Here is a 16452-nt window from a genome sequence, read left to right as displayed (position 1 = left end):
ACCTGGTGCCGTAGGATCATTAACGATCCACTCGAGTGGCTCCGTCGCGATCACGGCGCTCCTGATTTTTATCTGACCCAGTTTCTGACCGGTCACGGCAGTTTCGGAACGTACTTGCATAGGTTTAAGCTAATCCCCAGTCCCTACTGTAGCTTCTGCTCAGCCGATTTAGACACTCAGGAACACACGTTTTTTGAGTGCCCTATCTCGCAAGATTTTCGATCTAAAGCCGAAAGGCTAACTGGACAAATTTTAACCCCGGATAATATAATGCGTCTAATGTTGGAGAGCAATGAGAATTGGAAAATAATTCTCGAATTCATTAGGAAAACATTGGACATTAAGATTAAAAATTTCAGAAACCTCAAGTCCAAATCCAACCTTCCAGCCGAAGATATGCCTCAAGGCGATTCCGGCGTGTCTCAATCGGCTGTGTAATGCCGTGGAGTTTGTTGTTAGTCAGGTCGGCCCATTAGAGTCAATCCCCAATTGTATTCCGAGCCTACGTGCTCAGATAAGTCTTTGTTTATTATTGTTTGATACCGTTAAACCGATGTGTGATAGTCTGGTCTTCTAGATTTCGGCCCCGACAGAGTCCCTACCCTGGTCGGGACCGTTCCTAGACCAGGTTACGGATTCGGTAAACGAGGCGTCATCTGGAGTCCTGAGGGATGCCAGAGAGCTACCTCTACCGGATGATGTCGAGAAATCGAGGGCTGGAGTCGAAATCCCCGACTTTGGCTACCCACAGCCGGTGGAGCAGGATGATTAGATTGTCATATCCTCGGAAAGATTCGTATTCCTTAGGAATATTATAATCCCACCTGAATTTTGAATTTTATTTTTTATTTTTCTGGCCAAACCGACATAACATTGTTCGACCCCCCGGTCCCACCCGTGTGATGAGGAAACTTGTCATATGGCTGGCGCGGGGAGTCGAATAGTGGTATCTGTACGCAGATTTTTTATCTCCAATAGAAATGAACGAAAAAATTATGAAAGAATAAACATAAATGTGGTTCAATGATTTTAACTTCCGCCGCCGCGCCGCGCAGATCGCACCCTGTTTGGCGCAATGAGTGAAGTATTCCGACAGTTTTGTAGGCGCTATGAGTTTCACGCCGACGACGGCCGCTGCTGAGCGCACTGTGTTTGACGCAATGCGTGAAGTATTCACGCAGTCTTGTAGGTGCTTTGCGTTCCACGCTTACCGCAATGACCGTACTGTGTTTGATGCAATACGTGAAGTATTCGTGCAGTCTTGTAAGCGCTAATATGTGTTACATGCCGATCGCCGCGCCGAGGGCTTCTCCTTTTCATCCCAAGTACTCGCTATCATTTCTCTCTAAGTCGCGCCGTTCTAGGCCAAATTGCGTGTTTGATTTCTCTCGTATCTCGACTTATTGAGGGTGCTGTCTCTTGTATCACTAAGAGACGACAAAATTAGAAATTACTATACTTTTACTCTCAGGAAATGAGAGATTTTTTCGCCTTTTCTCGTTTGTAATTTTGCTTTTATAAATCCGATTTTTTTTTATACCTACACTTTAAAAAATTGCAAATTTTTGCCGCCCCTTGGATTTGCCGCCATTGGCCGTGGCCCATGTGGCCACCCCCTTAATCCGGTCCTGTAGCAGTGTTGCCGTGTTTTCAATTTTAGAGTCCCCAAATAAAGTGGCAGCCCTGTGAATGTATTTGCTCCCTATATCTTTGCATGGAGAGTTTGTTTTGATGCAGAGGTGGACTCTCAGGATAGCGTGGGATATCCCCTCCATATTTGCCTCAATTTGAGAGCTTTTTTGAGCTTGGGAGTTGATTTCAAAGAAAACCAGTGGCACCATCGTGTTTCTCGCGAACTTTTACACAAGTATTAACAGTCAAATCGCAAATTCCTCACACATGCAACATCTCCATTGCCACTTGAGCCGGAGATTTCATGGGATCCTCGATGGAGCTATCGTGCTCAGAGAAAACGTCGTATCACCTCGCGATTGGTGCACAATCTGCAGATAAAATACCCATTGCTCAGAAAAAGTATCGATACTTTTACCTGGAATTTTGACTCATTCTATATTAAACTCCGAAGAAAATCCCATACAAAAATGAAGAAAAGAATTCACAAGAATTCCGGAATGTTCTAAATTTACCAGAACTAATTCGGGAACACTCGAATAAACATTCGAGCGTTCGTTTATACAAACGCGCGTTCGCGAACATTCGTTCTTACGGCGTTTTTCCTTAGCTCGACAGAGAGGATTCGGCGATCGGAGCACCATCTGGCGGGCACGGGGCGGGCTAAAGCGCGAATTTAAGGCAAGAGTCACGGGCCGGCACGCAAGGCCGATTGATTGAGATTCTCGCGACATCAGCGGCCGCATCCGAATTGAAAAACATAGCGTGTCGTGCCCGACACTTCTCGCTCATTCTGCCGTGCTAAGGAAGAACGCCGTATGAACCTCCAAGCGTTGCCAAATTTCCATTTATAAAACACGAATTTCCTGGTAAAATTATGAATATTTTTCTTCCAATTTTTCTGATAATGTTGTATGTAATTTCACTTAAAGTTCCTGAAATTTTCAAGGAAAAATATTCATGACTTTTCTCAAAAATAAACATTTTACTGAATGAAATCTGGCAACTCTTGAATGTTCATACGGCGTTTTTCCTTAGCACTACAGCATTGCAGTCCGATCTGCGACCATCGGTCGGGCGTCTTCATTTCTCGACGCGGGAATCAATGGAAATGTTTGGGATTTTCGTGGGAAATGGCACCCCTGTCCCCGGGTATTTTTAGCGCTGTTTACATCGTCAGGGGAGGGAGGTCAATGGTGCTGGTGCCTGATGAGCTCTAGCGGATGCCTCGAATGGAGTATTGGAGATCTTGCCAACCCGGAAATTAGCGCCTTGTTTCGGTTTGAAAGAAAGCTGATTTTGGCTTTGGCTGATTCTTGAAATCGATCAGCAAAGTGATGGACAAAAAAGATAAAGCGGGAATAGAGCGAGCTTATTGGTGAAAGCCATTGGCGGATCCATAAACTTCGAACGGAGGAAATGGGGGACTGAGAGGGGTTCGAAGGCCTTCCTCCAGATACTTTTTGCGATATTTTAAAGCATCTATTATGCAGCTTGAGTGAATTTCGTCACGAATAATAACCAAATTTTAGCGTCCTTCCTTCTTTCTCTCCTTCTTTCCTTTTTCCCCTCTTTTTTTCGGGCAAACGGGGGGCCCCTACGCCTCCTGTGCCCCCTGTGCCCTCATCCCTTGAATCCGCCTATGGTGGAAGCAGGCGGTTGTAATCGACAAAGAAGGTCACGGTGAATGGCAGTTTTAATGGTCGATTCCGTAGACCAAAGTGAGACTAATTTTTTCTATGTCATATATTTGTTTAAGCCATTGTAATATTTTTAACATTTCCCTGTGAGAACGGTTTTATGGAGGCCCATAAGATTCTAAAGGGCCCCCACGGGGACTTGATGAAGACCCATGGGGATTTTATGGGAACCCGTTGGAACCCATGGATCCCTCTGGGGTGAATGAAGAGACCATCGGGAATAAATAATGGAACAGTGACCTATGAGGGAACCCTCCACAATTCCCAGATCGGGTCCCCTCGGGGTTCCCGTGGAGCCTTGGCCAATTCTGCCGTGCTATGGAACAACGTCACATGAACATTCAGGTTAGAAGGAAGCTCTGTAGGAATCAACCACTTCAACCAATAGGATCGCTCCATATACCTTCATATTTTCGATAATATAAGCTTCCAAAGTTGCCAGATTTTGTCCGACCTCTCCAATCGACTCGGCCCAGTATGGAGCCCCTTAGCTAAAAAACGAGGATTTTCGGATCGTATGTGTCCTCTCAAGAATGAGCAAAGTGGTCAGGTCCTGAGGCGTACCGTGCGATTTTCGCGTTCGCCTATCGCGAAAATCTTTCAAGTTCGCGGACCGCCGCGAATTCGCATGGACGACGCGGCGACGGAAGCCGACGCGGGCACGTCTCAACTTCTCGAGTGGCGCTCCGCCGAAACTTGGGCCGGAGCGATGCCCAACTTCCGATCCCGCGACCTCTGGGGCAATGTCGCGAGACGACGCACAGTGGATCGAGTCAATTAGAGAAATCGGAAATGAAATTGTCAACTAAAACTGCAAATTTTGATGTTTAATTTATCACATTTTAAATTTTAAGGGGTGCTTCTAGAAGAAAATTTCACGAGGAAACCAATGGAACCACTTTCAGAACCTCAAAGTTTTGTATAAACGGAGTTATAAGCGTTTAAAGTTTCCAAATTTTGTCCGACCCCTTCTGTTGACTCGATCCACTGTGCGACGCTGGGCGATGTGACGATCGACGGCTGCGTCCGGCGCACGGTGGATCGAGCCAATAGGAGAGGTCGGACGAAATTTGGAAACTTTAAACGCTTTTATCTCCGTTGATACAAAACTTTGAAGTTCTCAAAGTGGCTCCATTGGTTTCCTCGTGAGCTTTTCTTCAAAAAGCACCCCTTAAATGTTTGAAATGTGGCGATATAAACACAAAAATTTGCAGTTTTAGTCAAAAATTTCATGTCCGACCACTCTGATTGGCTCGATCTACTGTGCGGCGGGAGTGTCAACGCGAAATCGGAGTGTTTCTCGCCCGACTGGCAACGCCGGCGATGAATGGGAAGCGGAACAGATCAGAATCTGCGAGCGCCGGTCGTCGTCGTCCTAGCAAAACAATGGAATTAGGAAGCTTTGACTTTCGTTTTCTTTCGCTCTCGCCGTATGCTTGTCGGACTCATAAAAGCTCGCAGCATGCATCGCTCAAACTGTGCTTATGATTAGACACAAGTTGATGATCATGTGATCAGAGCCAAGGTGACGTCATGACTCTGCACTGCGCAGAGTTCTCTCACTATGGAGGGAAAAATCTCATAGAGACTCCCCTCCTTGTAAAAACGCCGTATGAATACCTTCAGGGGTTCCCAAATTTCCTTCGATTAAACACAATTTTTTGATAAAACTTATGATTATTTTTCCCCCAATTTTTCAGATTATTTTGTTCGCATTTTCACCTGAAGTTCCTGAAGATTTCAAGGAAAAATATTCATAAATCTCCTTAGAAATACACATTTCATCGGAGGAAATTTTGCAACTCTCAAAAATTCATACGGCGTTCTTCCTCAGCACGGCTGTGTTAGGCTGTTCGGTGAATGATTAGTTACGTCCAATTAGACCTGCAGTTGCATTCTGCGCCAAACAGCTTAAATTCAAGAGCAGAATAAGGAGATTTTTCAGTTCATGGTGAAAATACTCTGCGGAAATGCAGAGTCATGACGTCACCTTGGTTCTGATTGTGAGATCAGCAACTTGCGTCTATATCTGGTGCGTCTCGCTGCCTATGTCCTTTGCACTTACAATTAAACAATTATCGTAAAACCGCGGAACTCATTCACACCGTGGGTCCTAGAGTCTGTGTGACGTCATCTACGTAACGAGAGATTTTTTCAGGGAGAGGGGTCATAATTCCCTTCATTTTCAATGACCTTTTTCGATAATTTTTAACTCTTTGTATCCTTACTCGCAACCCCTTCCACGTCGCACGGTAGCTCAATCTGAAAACATTGACGGAGCTCCAAAAACATTCCAATTCTGTATTTTGCATCGTGAACCACAAGAGAGTGGGTAAAGTCCCTCCCCCCTTGCACCAATTTCTATATCCTACTCACCAATAATTGAGTTTTGAGGGTCCCCAATCCTTTTTAAAAGTGTTATGCGTTCGTGGGATTACATTCGCCGTCATTTGAGTTAATGGGCTAAAGGCGCTCTCTCGAGCAACAATAGGACGTAAGTACTTATGCTAAAAGGAACTATGTGCATAGGGTTTGCGTGTAACATAGTTCCTTTTAACATAACTACGTCCAATCGTGGTATTTGAATTATGGATGCACAACCTTGCATTCAGTGAAAGAATTTTGATACCACTATTGCTGCTCGTGGACGCGCGTTTTGCCTATTACATTAAATGAAGGCGAATCTATTTTCATGCCTCAATAACACATGAAATGTGACCATCCAAGGGGGAAAATGGACGTAACAATGTTATAAGGAACTATGTCGCATGCTTACCCTATGCACATAGTTCCTTTGAGCATAAATACGTCCAAATAACCTTACTCTATTCTTGATGCAGATGGTATGCTGGAACATTGGTCATTTTTGCAAACAGAAATATGAAGAATTATCAGAGAATTCCCAGGTGAATCCACACATTTCGAGCGGGGGAAAAATTTTCGAAATTTTAAGACATCTAATATGCAGTTTGAGTCAATTTCGTCATGGATTATTAACTATTATAAACACCCTTCCTCTATGTCTCCTCCGTCCCTTCCTTCCTTCCTTCTTCCCTTTTTTTCCTCCTTTTTGGGGGGAAAGTGTATTTCGCACAGCGTGAATTCAAAGTCCATTCTGCCAGAGGAATGGTTACCTTTACCGGTATACAGTAACGTTTACCTTTCTTCTGGCAGAATCGACTCCGAATTGACGCTGGGTGAAATACAGCGTGAAGGAATGGTAAATTCTACCAATCTTTTTTCTCAGTGTACTAAAGTGTTCGTTGCGAACATCTCGTTTATTGATCCTTTTTCATAGGTTTAAATAGAGGATCAATCGATATATCGCAAAGCACGCAACGCCACTGTTGCCGAAACAGCGTCACTTTCAGTTTCGCCTTTCGTCACAGCATCCAGATTGCGCAAGCGTTCGCTGCACCGACCGTGAATTACTCGCGCAGCGCGCGCGGTGCGGTGGGTCGGTCGTTGGTCGAGCGCGAGCGCGGAGGATAATCGGTGGCATTAACCTGATTCCTCGCGGCTAGCGGCTGGTGATCTTCACCCGATCGGGCCCGACGCGGGCTCACACTTCTCCGGACGGCCGACCTACGCCACGGCAAGAAATACATCGCCCGAGAAAAATTGCCCCGTTACGATTGACATGCGCGCGCGGTCAGTCCATTCATCAGTGCCAGAAGCGGATCCAGCAATTTGGCAACACCGGATTGCCACCATTTAAACCTATGCTTAGTAATCGATTCTTGTCGGAGCACCTAGACACTCCAAAAATCGATACATTTCCATAGGTTTAAATGGAGAAAAGACAATGTTTCCAATTTGCTGGATGCGCGTCTGGTGCGTAAATGAGTCTAGTTTGACATTATCTCACAAGTCTTTAACTTGTATGTAGAGGCTCTTACATTTTTTAAGTTAACAGTAGAAGTAACACTGGGAAAAAAAAAACACATTGGATCTAGAGTCCAGACTCTTGAAAATATTGACAAGAAAATGGACTCTTGATTCAATCAGATTTAAGCTTAAATCAAAAGGAAATCCGCTTGAATTAAGAGGCTTGGTTCTTGATTTAAGCTTGAATCTGATTGAATCAAGAGTATTTTTTCTTGTCGATGTTTTTAAGAGTCTAGACTCTAGATCCAATGTGTTTTTTTTTTTTTTTTTTCCAGTGAAGGCTCATGCGTCCTGCTTTGAACCGCCCTCTTGGAAGCCTCGCAGCGGATAAACGTTACGTCCGTAAATCAACATAATTAACTGCCTGCAGTAATTTTCATGTACACTCTCGAAATTTGAATACATTGACGATTATCGCACCCTAGGCGTTTAATTAGGCGCATCTGAGGACTAATCGAAATGTGTCTCCCGTTTTCCACAAGCGTCTCTCTAACACGTGATACTCCGCACAGTTGATCGGGTCAATAGTAATCGTGTACAACGGGTACCGGGGTAGGTTCGACACCGAGAAAATACGAGTTTCCAACGCCTTGAGTGCGCACCGTGGTATACGCGCAATACATGAAGTATCCTGCAGACTTGCAAGGCGCTATACTATGCGTCGCGCGGTTAGAGGTCAGTAGGTCTACGGGAATGTGGTCTATTGTTTGTAGGTCTACTGCAAAAAGTCTACTGACTTTGCGTCTACAGAAATGAGTCTACGAGTTGTAAGTCTACGTAGAATGAAGTTGAAACACAGAATTAATACACGCCGATTCAGTCTACGGAAATTAGTCCACACAGTGTACGCCTGCAGGAAAACATCGTCTATAAAAAAAGACGTCGGGCTCATGAGTATGCCGTCGCGCGTTTTTCAGTACTTCAATTCCGCCATGTAGATCCGCATTAGTAACAATTGTCGAATTGCATATATTTCTCTTTTCACACCGCCAGTATATCTTCCTACCGTTTTTACTTACTCTCCTTTTCGTGTACAGGTAATGCTGGTGAACTAATTTCTGTTTCCGTTTGGCAGTGGGGATTAGAAACGTCTCCATTGTTTCCTCTTTACAGTAATTTCTTCAAATTTCGTTAATAAACTTTGACAATTTAATACCCCCTTTATTATTAAGAACCGTCTCCATTTCCATCTTGATGCTTCTTTCTGCAAATTTTGTTCACAAACATAGATAATTTAATATTCCTCCCCTGATTACAAAAATAATTTGGTCAAAGAAATTTTCTTCCCTTATAACCTCTTCTAAGAGCAAGTTCTTTTCACGAGTGAAATGAAAAAAGCTCCAAATGTAGGTACATGTTTGATGGTTGCCATGGAAGCGTGTTAGGTTAGCAATCATCTGTATCAGCTGTACTCATTGACAAAGGATCCTCGCTGTGTCCACATTTTGATAGATAGACTACCGTAGTAAATAGACGAAAGAATGAAATAGAATTGTTGCAGCGGTACTTAGACTTTAATTTGAAAACACCTCCTCCCGTAGTAGACATTCATTTGGTGGACGATACAAAAATAGAAGTTTTTGTTAGATAGACTTAATATTCGCGGACGTTAAAGTATTATAGACGTTAATGTATTGTAGACTTTAGTAAAAGGAGACTTTCTGACGTAGACCTACTGACCTGAAACCGCGTCGCGCGCACCGTGCTGTACGCGCAATGCATGAAGTATCCTGCGGACTTGTAAGGCGCTATACTATGCGTCGCGCGCACCGTGCTGTACGCGCAATGCATGAAGTATCCTGAGGTCTTGTAAGGCGCTATACTATGCGTCGCGCGCACCGTGCTGCACGCGCAATGCATGAAGTAGCCTACAGACTTGTAAGGCGCTATACTATGCGTGGCGCGCACCAGGCTGTACGCGCAATGCATGAAGTATCCTATGGTCTTATAAGGCGCTACTATGCGTCTCGTGCCGAGCACGCCAGCCCCGCGCCGGCCCCAAATGGACCGAGTCAATGGGAAAGGTCGGACAAAGTTCGGAAACTTTAAACGCTTATAATTCTGTTGATACAAAACTTTGAGGTCCTAAAAGTGGTTCCATCGGTTTCCTTGTAAAATGTTCTACCATGAGCACCCCTTGAAATTTAAAATGTGACGAAATAAACTTCAAAATTTGCAGTTTTAGTTAAAAATTTCATGTCCGACCTCTCTAATTGACTCGATCCACTGACCGCCGCGATGAACCGTGCCGGTCTCTTATATTGTTTATTTAATTATTTTAAAAAAGAGGCTCCATTAAATTTTCATCTTCGTTTTAAGAAAAAGAACATTTAGTTACTTTAAAAAGGTCAATGAAGCTGGCAAACGAAACCCTCTTAAGTATCCTTTTTCAAATGATTGAACGGAATGCATGCAAGCTATCGTGCAAGGAAAAAACCAGACAAAATTAAAATAATGCTTCAATTAAAATTATGTAATAAATTATTCAAAGGTTCAGTGGTACAGAAATAAGCGAGACGAGATTAAAATTTTACTGTTATGCGAAGCTTTTAACGAAAACAATCCCGTATTACGACGGGTGTGAGTTGTTACGTTAGTTTGAAAAACAGTAGAATTTTATAAATATTTACGTCCAGGTTGCGGTAATTAGTGTCCAGTTAATCAGAGTCTATTAAACAAGACTTGAGCACCGAGTTCTTCATATTTGCCATATTTCATCTGACGACGAGAGAAAATCTCAGTCCCAATCATGTCCTCTCATTTCGTTTCAGGCTCTGAATTCTATTGATATCGCCATATGAGGGAATGTTTTGCGAACATTTTGGCAAAAAAAACGCCTAAACATGTCAAACCAGAATTGAGGGACTTGGAGAAAAAGGCTCATAAGTGCAGTTTTTGAAAAAAATTGTGATATTGATGATTTTAACTGAAAGTGGTCTTGAAATATATTTTAATGAAAAATTCACTCCAAATTCCAATTATTAAACATCAAGGAGAGAGGACTGACTTTCTTTCCGCTATTAGCCTGCAAGTTATTTAGGATGTTTTGCAATTTGCAGTTCAAGACGCCTCATCTTCGAGGAAAATCTACATATTAATCAGTCATGTTCAGAGCCCATAGCCTCCATCAACACCGTTAAAATCAAACCGCTCGCAACTTAAACTTGCGGCATTAGAAAATTTATTTCGTTAGAAACTCAGACTTATTTTTTTCAACCCCAACTTGAGAAACATTATCGCTTTTTAGAGGAAACTCTCTCTGGTAAATAAAACCGCTCTCCTCGTAGACAGTTACAATTTTAAGATTGTATTGGAAATAATTCGTCGATAATTCGAATTTTCTGGCAACAGCGCACCGAACACAGTGGTCATGACATGGAGCAATGCGACGCACGCGGTAGGCAAGAACTAGTCACTGAGCTTGGTGATTTTCCCGCGACAAATTTGAATAGTAGCTGCAATGTTGTCATTTGAAGATAAAAAAATGTTCTTTTGACACATCGGTGCCGAGGAAAGAGCCTAAAGGACCTTTTTTGAACCTTTGGAACCTCTAACGGCAACAAAAGCAACCTGCTGGACGTTTGTTGTGCGAACCAATACCTTTTTGTTTTGTTTTTCCTGCTGGTTTTATGGCTTCGTGTCTAGCACATTCAGCCAACTTTAGACAATGTTTATTGTCTGTGGACATCGAGGGATTTTGGCACATCCATGCACCAGGCTTTTCAATTTTTCAGGGATTAGGGCCGAGTAGAGTCTGTTTCAGCAGATCTACTCGTCAATTCCGTGAAAATTAGACGCCACCACCGGGATTTGAACCCAGGACCTATTGACCTAGAGTCAGACGCGCTGACCATTAGGCCAACCTGGCCGGCAACCAATAAGTTTAGGAGTCGCCTTTTGGTTCAAAGGTCTCAACCAGTGGCGAGGTGTGAATGATCGACTATCGATATTTCTCCATTTGAGCTGTGGTAAAGAATCGATAAGTAGGGTGTCCGCTGCGAACACCCTAATAATCGATCCTTTTCCATAGGTTTAAATCTTAGATAGATCGATATATCGCAAAGCACGCCACGCCACTGGCTCTCAACCGAACCGTCAGTCGTGCGAACCAGCGTCAATAGTCTACGAAGCCGAACTATATCGGTGAACCGTAAGTCCGACTTTATACGGGCTTATAACGGCAACAGTGCGCGATTGATTACAGACGGAGAACTGCGGTTTTTTGGGAATGATGCAGCATTACAAGTATAACAATAAACGAGGATCCGAAGCCGAAACGGAGAGGTTGTCCCGCAAAGCCGCAAGTTTCGGCGCTTAAACCGTGAGCCGGCTGCCCGTTGCGTGAAGACGGCGGCCTTAACCCAATAGATGGAAATTTCAGACTCAGGCCGTCGCCTCTTAACGGTCTCGCCATTGCCGCATGCCGTGTGCCCTACCGCATTTCGCCTGGTCTGTACTGCCGTGCTGAGGAAAAACGCCGTATGAGCCGTCAGACGCTGCCAAGCTCACTTCGGTAAAAACCAAATTTACCAGGAAAATTTTGGATATTTTCCCTCCAATTTGTAAGACGATTTTGTTCGCAATTTGATCTAAAATGCTTAAAAATATTACGAAAAATACGCATGAGTTTTCCCAAAAATTCATGTTCTATCGGAGATAATTTGGCAATTTTCGAATGCTCATAAGGCGCTCTTCCTTAGCAAGGCAGTACTGCCATCCTGAAGAAAAACGCCGTATGAGCCATCAGACGTTGCCAAGTCTCTTCTGATAAAATGAAAATTTAAAAAAAAAACTTGTAGAGTCCCTTTATACTAGGAGTAAAGACAATGCGAATCCACTTCTGATTGATTCCCGTATTTTCAGCCTATGCTCTCTTCCTTAGAGTGTAAAAGTTACTTTCGGAGGCCAACGCTAAATGTTTCGTCGCAATTTTATGAGATTTTTTTAGAACGAATAAAAAAATTGTACAAAATTTCAATAACAACTTTTGGTTGGTTTTCCTTCAAAAATAAATCAGGAGTGGAGATTTACAACGTCGCAATCTGAGATATGCATTTTTCGACTTCAGCCATATCAGCTTCCATGGAATCGAGATAACATGATATGAATGATGCTAATAAATGGGAGTGTTGTGTATGTTGCCTATTGCCGAATTGAAGGGGCTCCCAGCTCCCTTTTCTAAGTCCGCTATGAAAATTGCAATTTCATTGTTAAAAATTGGAGGTTTATTATAAAGATAAATGTTTCTGCTACAAGTTGCTACTTAAGGAAAAGGTCTATTGTGCCAAGTAAAATTTGTACTTTCAAAAACTAAATTTTTTCCTTTTCTTTATTTTATTATTACGATGCATTAATTACAACCTTACAAGAAACATTAACAACCTTAAAAAAAAGTCGAAAACGACTCAATACCGAGGGACAAAAGTTGACCAAAAAATCAAATATTTCAAAATTGATTGATAATCAATTACTCGATTGAAAATGTTTTTCTAGCATTTTATGAATCGACGAAAGAGAATTTTTTACCAAAGTTGATGCTTTTTTTTTTGTGAACAATAAGATTTTCCTAATTTTGAAGATGCGTCGTTTTTGCACTGACCGAAATCCGCAGATTTTAACATAGAAGGAGATCCAAAAAAATATTTTAAGTGAAAAAAACTGAAAAGTTACGTCGGATCCTAAAAATAATTTTCTTCAACAAAAATACTTTTTTAAAATTTTCCATGTCTCTGGTCATCTTCGAACTACACTTCACAATTCAATTACAAAAAAGAGAGATGAAACAGGGGACATGCGCGCCTTTTCTACAAAGTACCTACTCTGCAGTGCTGGGGAAAAACGCCGCATGACCATTCAATTGCTGTTAAATTATTTTAAAAAATGTCACATGTCCAGGAAAACCGGGAAAGAAAGGCTCAGAGTTTTATTCCTTCGGAGGACTCGACGTTAAAGTCAAATTTTAACGACCGATTTGCCATTCAAAATATTTTTTCCGACTTTCAATTTTTGACTGGAGATATCTAACAGCTATTTGACTCTGAAATCTTTAAAATTAAAAAAAAAAAAAAAAAAAAAAAAAAAAAAAATCGACTTAGTGAGTTTTTGTTTAACTCGATAGGTACAAATCGTCATGTTTCTTTCTGAAAAAAATTAAATAAAAAAATATCGCATTAATAAAATTAATCGCAGGTGCGAAACCACTAGCTCCATTTACGACGTTGCAGATTTCCTGCCATACTTTATTTTTTCTTGGGAAAACTAGTCCATCAATTTCACGAAAACTTCCTTGAATTTTCTCCTCTGTCAAAAAAATATTCTGCATACTCGTAAATGTCAAGCTATACAGTTAGCTTGTTGCTCTTCGCAAAAATATCACAGGATCAGAAATTTTGAAACACTGCAATGGAAATACGTGGTTTCGCACTTCGACCACCGATTTTATCCAGATAAATTTGGCATCATCCGAATGCACTGTTTTCCCTCAGCACTGAGGTCCGAAGTACGACAACAATCAGTTCACCTACCTCTCTTATTTCAAGGTACGTCCTTCAGCTTCCGACGTCACTCCGCTCACATCACTGGCGACGCGTGAAAAATCCAAAAATCCAAGGAAGCACAGTCCCGAAAACACCGTGGGGAAAACACAAGGGGGTCAACGGGGATGGAGAAATTTTCCGCGGGAGAAATGGACGGGGCCGCGCCTGGAGGCTCGAGCGAAAACTGACGGCCGCGCGGTTCGGCGGAGAGGATGATTTGTTTGGAAAACAGCTGTCGCGACGGCGTAAACACAGAGCGGGAAAGCGCCGATGACGACGATGATGATGATGATGTTGATGACGATGATGCCGGACACCCGAGAGTCGAGACCAAGAAGAGACAGTGTCGGCAGCCGCTCAGCGACTCACCCGCGGGGTCGGGCACAGCCAGCGATTGTTCTCGCCGTTGGTGAGGGTGGGAGGGGGGCCTCGGGGCGCCTGTATCGCCCCCCCCCCCCCCTCGACTAGAAATTTTGACTTAGGGAGATTGATTTACTTTTCGGGAGGATTTTTGGTCTCACATCCCCGCCCGACCCTCTTTTTCTCCTCCAACCCCAAATGACATAGAAAAAAAAAGAGGTGTTTGCATTTTAAGGATTGCTTACTCTGTGACGTACGCGGAAAAAATTGATTGCTGACCTAACAATTCAACTGTTAGAAAAAGTGACTGCAATGGTTCCATTGTACATTTTACTAGTGTGGACAGCTGATTCAACCACGGGGTAGTTAAAGTAGCATTTTTTTGTTGCAAAATCTACATTGAAACATTGCAGTCACTTTTTTTTAGCAATTGAATCGTTGAATCAGCAATTTAATTTTTTTCCGTGTATCACGCACTCTTCTGGCACAAAAATGAACTAGTATTTTTGCAATGTATGTATCGTCGAGGTTGCCAGGAGGAGATTCTCGGAAAAATCCGAAGACCCATTTTCGGCCTAAACTAGACAAAAATTGCTCCAACCCCAAATGACATAGAGAAAAAAAGAGGTGTTTGCATTTTAAGGATTGTTTACTCTGTGACGTACGCGGAAAAAATTTATTGCTGACCTAACGATTCAATTGTTAGAAAAAGTAACTGCAATGTTTCAATTGTACGCTTTACTTTTGTGGACAGCTAATTTAACCACGGGGTAGTTAAAGTAGCATTTTTTTGTTGCAAAATCTACATTGAAACATTGCAGTCACTTTTTTAACCAAAAACTTGTTAAATCAGCAATTTAATTTTTTTCGTGTAGGAAGGTACAACCTGGTCAGCAAAATCCGGAATTTGAAAACGGACCATAACGTCAAATGTTTTTGCTAAAATCGACTCATGATGTAATTTCGAACACTTCATGTAGAATGACTTTTTCCCATAAACTAAAAACACCATTTCCAAGAAAATCGATGATAAAAGTCGCCGTACTGACCTGCATCATTAAAAAAAGTCTAAGATGTCCGAAATGTAAAAACACACTTTTTTTTTTTTTTTTAGCAGAAATACGAACAACATAATGCCTCGGAAAGAGAGAAAAAGGAGGAACGTGGTCGTAAATACATACATAGATTTTTGTCATCGATTTTCTTGAAATGGTGTATTTTATAGAAAAAAGTCGATCTATATAAAGTACTTAAAATTATATTATGAGTAAAAGTAAGCCAAAAAAAAAAAAAAAAACTGGACGTTATGACCCGTTTTTCATTCTTTAAATTTTGGATTTCGCTGGAGTATCAACGCCATATTGTACCTACCTACGTCACGGGATACCTACCGAAACAAATCGTCAAGGTGCGATCGCCTCCCTTCTAATCCCTTTATGACCCATACCTACTCATCTTTGAACTTTTTAGAATATTTAAAGTAAGTTGCGTGGAAAATTCTCTGGTAAGTTAAAAAAAAATAAGAGCTTACAAATTTTCTGGGAAATTCGTATTTACCAGGAGAAAATTTGGCAGCCTTCGAGTGTTTAATTATTGTTCATGCGGCTTTATTTCTTTACGCTTTAGTATTATGTATTCGAGTATAGGACAATGATATCGGCGTTAACGCCTTCATACAACTATTCGTGCTCAGTGGAAATCCATGTTGCGTGCTGAAAATTATAGGATACAATAAATAGGTATCCTGATGTGCGAAAAAGGTGCAATAATATGCTTCCATAGCTTCCCTGTCCTTTCTCCTTGGTTTTTATCGGAGAATTTCATGTCGTATGTAATCGCATCAAACACAGTGCGGCAGCACGGTGGATCGAGTCAATCAGGGAGGTCGGACATGCAATTTTTAACTAAAACTGCAAATTTTGAAGTTTATTTCGTCACATTTTAAATTTCAAGGTGTGCTCATGGTAGAACATTCCACAAGGAACTACTTTCAGAACCTCAAAGTTTTGTATCAACAGTATTATAAACGTTTAAAGTTTCCAAATTGTGTCCCCTCCCCCTCCCAATTGACGCGATCCATCGTGGGCCGGCGCGCGGCGCGGCGCGGGGCATGCCTGCTCGGCAAAAGACGCATAGTAGCGCCTTATGAGACCACATGATACTTCATGCATTGCGCGCACAGCACGGTGCGCGCGACGCATAGTATAGCGCCTTACAAGTCTGCAGGATACTTCATGCATTGCGCGTATACCACGGTGCGCGCTCAAGTCGTTGAAAAGTCGTATTTTCTTGGGGTCGCACCTACTCCGGTGTAGCCGATTTCCGAGCAGTGCACG

General features: G+C 42.3%; 1 protein-coding gene across 1 annotated transcript in view; it reads right to left on the bottom strand.

The window, feature by feature from the left end:
* LOC109037248 (ABC transporter G family member 23) overlaps positions 1 to 14109 on the bottom strand; it is an 80235-nt gene extending 66126 nt beyond the window's left edge. Inside the window, exon 1 of the mRNA XM_072303825.1 lies at positions 13745 to 14109. The gene's annotated coding sequence lies outside the window, so the exon portion shown is untranslated. The remainder of the gene's footprint in view (positions 1 to 13744) is intronic.
* Positions 14110 to 16452: the final 2343 nt, after the last annotated feature.

Source organism: Bemisia tabaci, chromosome 8 (assembly GCF_918797505.1).
Source record: "Bemisia tabaci chromosome 8, PGI_BMITA_v3".
Lineage (NCBI taxonomy): Eukaryota > Metazoa > Arthropoda > Insecta > Hemiptera > Aleyrodidae > Bemisia > Bemisia tabaci.
This window is presented reverse-complemented; position numbering and strand designations above follow the sequence as displayed.